This window comes from Phalangium opilio, unplaced genomic scaffold (assembly GCF_054372755.1).
Source record: "Phalangium opilio isolate 3A_F unplaced genomic scaffold, DU_Popi_V2 ptg000209l_1, whole genome shotgun sequence".
Lineage (NCBI taxonomy): Eukaryota > Metazoa > Arthropoda > Arachnida > Opiliones > Phalangiidae > Phalangium > Phalangium opilio.
The window spans coordinates 17,793,196-17,799,195 of record NW_028324217.1 but is presented as its reverse complement, the minus strand read 5'-3'; positions in this window follow the sequence as shown (position 1 = coordinate 17,799,195).

Below are 6,000 nucleotides of genomic sequence, written 5' to 3'. Positions count from 1 at the left end.
ATAATGGAGTAGAAGCCAATGATACAGATTGGTGTCTATGTGGAATAGACGGAAGACCAGTGGATGGTGGTGTTAGAAGCCAATGATACAGATTGGAGTCTATGTGGAATAGACGGAAGACCAGTGGATGGTGGTGTTAGAAGCCAATGATACAGATTGGTGTCTATGTGGAATAGACGGAAGACCAGTGGATGGTGGTGTTAGAAGCCAATGATACAGATTGGTGTCTATGTGGAATAGACGGAAGACCAGTGGATGGTGGTGTTAGAAGCCAGTGTAAATGCAGACTGGTGTCAATGTGGGATTGACAAAGAATAGAAGATGGTGGTGGTGGAAGCCAGAAAAGTACCAAGACTGGTGTCAATGTGGGATTGACAAAGAATAGAAGATGGTGGTGGTGGAAGCCAGAAAAGTACCAGACGGGTGTTCATATGGGATGGACGAAGACCAAACATGGTGGTGGTGGAAGCCAGAAAAGTACCAGACTGGTGTTCATATGGGATGGACGAAGACCAAACATGGTGGTGTGAGAACTCTAGTACAGAGTAGCCAACGGAGAGAAATATAATTTTCCAAATTTCTGTGAACTGTCAATGCGGTCCGGAAATTGGGAACACGTTTGCTCCGAGACGCAAACTGCGAACGCGGTCACGTGGGTGTAACAACAGACAGACAGACAGACACACAGACAGACACGGCCGTTACAGAACCTCTCCTGGACTACGTCACACGGAGAGGTAAAAAGAGATGAGATTCTGAGAATCTTTCACTCCTAGTCCCCACTGTGTAACGATCATTTTTTGAAAAGGGGTCGGATACTTTAGAAAGCTCGTAACTCATTAAGGGGTGTTATATCATAGAATCATCGCACTTTCCTTGTGTCGAATCTATAATTTCCAGATGTTGCATGATTATTTCCTTATTTATGTAGGTAAATCCAAGGCAAAACATGATATTGAAGATCAAAGAGTTGTTGAACTAAGTTCTAAAATTCATACTAGAGAACGAAGCTTCAAATGTGATCAGTTTGAATTTTCCAGCACACAGAAAAGTAATTTCATCAGACATAAACGTATTCACGTTGGGGGAAAACCCTTCAAATGTAATCAGTGTGATTATGCCAGCAAGCTGAAGAGTAATTTGATCAGACATCAACTCTTTCACAGTAGTGAAAAACCCTTCAAATGTGATCAGTGTGATTATGAAAGTAAGGAGAAGTATTATTTGATCAGATATGAACTCATTCACAGTAGTGAAAAACCCTTCAAATGTGATCAGTGTGATTATGGTAGCAAGCGAAAGTCCGATTTCAAAGACATCAACACATTCACAGTAGTGAAAAAACCTTCAAATGTGATCAATGTGAATTTGCTAGCGCGACTAAAAATTATTTGTTTAAACATAAACGTATTCACATTGGTGAAAAACCCTTCAAATGTGATCAATGTGACTATGGATCCACGCAGAAGGCTCATTTAAACGCACATCAACGCATTCACAGTGGTGAAAAACCCTTCAAATGTGATCGGTGTGATTATGCCTGCACAATCAAGAGTATTTTGATCATACATCAACGCATTCACAGTGGAGAAAAACCCTTCAAATGTGATCAGTGTGACTATAAATGTAGGTAGAGAAGTAATTTGATCGTACATCAGCGCATTCACCTTAAGAAGAAAACCTTTCAAATGTGATTATACCAGCACAAGTGAGTCTAATTTGATCACACATCAGCGCGTTGATAGTGGTGAAATACCATTCAAGTTTTATCATTGTGAAGATGTATCATCACACCAACGTAGAAAGCACATAGGCGAATGGAATGGATTTGAAGGACTAGTAAAGAGTAGAAACAAGGAATATTTTTATTGTAAGACCTATTTGTATAAAAAAATTTCCAATGATGTAAAATTTCCGGCAACATTTTGTTCATGGTGTGATAAACATTGCTCCCGAAATAGATTATAACCCGAAAAGTTTATCAGCTTTTCATTTCAGGTCGTTACGTAACTGTCTAATTATCTATGAAATCTATACTTATTTTGATTTTTAAAATAATTGAAAACTATCAAGGAGCAGTAATGGATGAAACCATTGTCCAATGAATATGAATGAATATTAAAATTCCTAAAATCTGTTTAAATTATATAAGTTTTTAGATGCTAATTTCAATTGAAGTAAGTTACCTAACCTTTTGGGGCAACATCGTGCATATAAATAAATGAAAAGTTTTTTGGGTACCGCAATTTACAAACGTAATTTGTGGGGCGGGACCGTATTAGAGACTTGGCTTATTAGAAAGTGTACTAATTTCTGCCCAACATATTTATATGTGAATCTTACAAAAACAAATTGAAAGAACTTTACAAGTAAGAAAACCAATATAAGAAACTAAAGTGGTATCAGAAGTATATTATACAAGTAGCAAAGTGCCTTGTCACACCTTAAGTCTAATAAAGACAATGAATTAATTATTTTACTTAGATAAATATTCGTAGGTTTTCATTAATAATAATTTTCCGTCGTGGAGCTATTTCTTCTTGGGAACAACTATCTCTTTCCTAGTGGCAATTTTTTTCCGCACCATTTTAACCGTACAATAAAGGTAGAACTTACTAATTCGAATAAAACCGCATAATCCTCGCAAATCTTGATATTCAAGCGATATAAAACTATTTGGCCCGTGAAGTTTTAAATTAAAAATAATCGAATTTATCCTTACCGCATTTAGTATATAGTTCCTCTTCTCTCACAATCCAGCAAAGCAACTGATTTAATGATTTTGGCTTACACGATGCATTTATCTCCGAGCACCAATCTTTTAAACGTTTGCTCTAAACGATTTTGTAGGCTTTAAATATAATGTAGGTAATTAGCACGGCTGTCTGTTAAATGTATATTGGTGTCATTTATATTTATAGAAATCCAAGATGTCGGACAATATTCAAATAGAAACTATAAGGCGCACCTAATATTCTTCGCAATCTTCTGAAAAACAATGTACCTTGTCAAAGGCAGGAACCATTTATAACTCATTCACGAGGGTGGAGCTAAAACTAGCCTTAGCTATAAGCTTGGGGAGCCAGTAAACTCCACCAAAATTAAGCGTCATTTCTTTAAACCACAGCCAAAACTTGCTTAAAGCTGAAATTCCAAAACATTTCAGTATCGGACATTTTCGATGTAAAAAAGGAGGGTAGGCAATTCTCAGTACCGGGACATACAAGAGGGTTGATACATTGCCGTCTTTGCGAAATCTCATGATACAAATTAAAGCAAGGTGGAAGGGAAAGTTTTACCCAAGTGTCTTTCCCTTTTAGTTACATGGAAATGGTCTATTGATAGCGAGACATTTTTAGGAACGTCAATTTCACTTCGAAAATGCTAAGATTTAAAATTGTCCCTTCCCTCCAAGAATTCAGAGGAGGTTAAAACCAGACTTGCTGAATCTATCTTTGACTGGAAACTTAACATCTGCTAGTCAAGTCACGAAGAATATTTCGTAATATCTGCTTGTGTGTGTGTGTACTGTTTTGTGTCGCGGCATGGTCAAACTGAACTTTCGATGGATATCATGTACAATATGGTGAACGAGATATCAACGCTGAAATACCTATTTTCTTCCAGTTCAAAATTGAAAATTATTCTAGTTAATTGTTGTTAAGATATATTTCAGAATTTCATTTGGATCGCGAGTTTGACGTTAAAAATTTTCTGCGCTCCCATTTTTTTCCGAGAGCCCGAGCACATTTGTTAATCAAGTTACGAAAACTATTTCGTAATATCTGCTTGTGTGTTCTAATTTGTGTCGCGTGTATATCTTTATATCCTAGGTGTTAAATTGCTACACAATACCCGAGTTTTCTAACACTGCACATATATAGTTTTCGATCTTGGAGGATTAACGTAGGCAACGGATTCATACTTATAAACAAGGGCTACAAAAGTGCAGACTTCATTGTCCTCCACGAAAATTTTTTTATAGGACATGTGTCCAGTGGTACCCCCTTTGACTGGAAAATTTATAGGACATTGTCCACTGAAGTGCGCAAAAATTGCGTCTCGTATTCATAGTCAAGCTGTCAAAACGTCGGAAAAATTTACTGGTCAACCGTCCAGTGACCCTCCCCCCCCCCCTTAGTTTTTAAAAAAATTATTTGACATTTTAAAATTTTATTGGACAATGTCCAGCGTCCTGTGCTTATTTCTTGCCCTGCCTCCAAGTAGCTTGGCCACCTGGTATGTATTCTCCTAGTTTGAAAACTATGCATAGAGTAATGGCAGTACTACTTGTGCAATAGTCATATCCTTCTATCTCACACCTCAGTGTCACCTCCATACAAGAGCGCGCCCAGACGATCTACACCAGGCTAGGAAATAAGACAGGTTTACAGGTCAAAAACCAGTTTATTAATAGCTTGGACCACTTTTTTTTATTCAAAGCGCGAGGGTCACTGGTCCCAATGACTAGTTTATTAATTCCTACATTTATTAAAAATTGATATGGGGACCTCTTTAATTATTTTCATTTTAACATAAATTTCGACTCCAGGAGTCCAGTTGTGTACACAACCCCTTTGACAACCCTAAGCCGAGAGAGATTTTTTTAGAAGAGAGAACGACCACAAGTCCTGGGACCAGTAGAAAAATAAATTGGGGAAGGGTCATTGGTCCCGGGACCAGTTTCATATTTAAGACATCAGGGGTCACTGGTCCGGAGGACTAGTTCAAAAATAAACCTTATTTCCAAGCCTGATCTACACACCTCTCTACTGCCACTAATCTAGTTATCATTCGGAAATTTAAAAAATCCGAAGGGAATTAGTAGAGAGATGGCTCACTATTATTTCATTCCATTTACTACTTTCTGGCGATCCGAAGACTTTTTCGATTTCTATTTAGAGTTGTGATTTTTCGCCTCCTTTGAATTTTCCGCCGGATTAAGAGTTACTTGGGCCAGTTTAAAAAAATCCTTATTTCTCAGCCTGCACAGCATCTTCCTTTGAATTCTAGTCAGAGTCTATTTGGTCGTGAACTCGTGACCATAGACATTAGAATACTATGTATCTCTATGCTCGTGACTCTAGCTCTAGAGGTAATCAGATAAGTATTGGAATTTCTAAATGCCACTCCAATAACAAAAATATTACTACCTCCAAGCCCGAAGCTGGGAAACTTAGTACTCAGGGCCGGAAATAAGCACAGGACACTGGACATTGTCCAATAAAATTTTAAAATGTCCCATAATTTTTTAAAAAACTAAGGGGATCACTGGACAGTTTGACCAATAAATTTTCCCAAGTTTTGATCAGGGTTGTCTGATTTAAATCAGTTTGATTTAAATCACTGATTTAAATCAAGCGATTTTTTTAAAAAAATCATTTGATTAAAATCAAGAATATATTTTTATTTTTAAAAAATGTTTTCTAAGATTCCAAGGAGTATTTTAAGTAACTCGAGAAGAAACTTAATTAGAAAAGACCTAAAATTAAAAATAATCGTGGTTTTGGTATATTTTAATCTATGTTTTTCCCAGAACTCCAGTTTGTCTTGCTGGAAAGGCTAGGAAATAAAATAGCGGTCAAGCTAGTCTTTTTATACAAGCATTTGAATAGTAATAATATCAAATAGCTGCTTAAATGTCATGATTATTTTGCTTTTGCTTAATTTTGACTCAAAAGTTTTCATGTTGGTAATTTACTATCTATTAGTTCAATAAAAATCAAAAAAATCAAATAAATCAATTAAAATCAAAAAAATCCGATTTAAATCAAAAAAATCGATTTTTTTGATTTTTTTGAAAAAATCAAAAAAATCGCCAACCCTGGTTTTGATAGCTTGACTATAGAGATGCAACACTATTTTTGCACACTCCAGTGTCCTATAAATTTTCAATTCAAACAGGGGGTCACTGGACACATGCAGGGCCGGAAATAAGCACAGGACACTGGACATTGTCCAATAAAATTTTAAAATGTCCCATAATTTTTTCAAAAACAA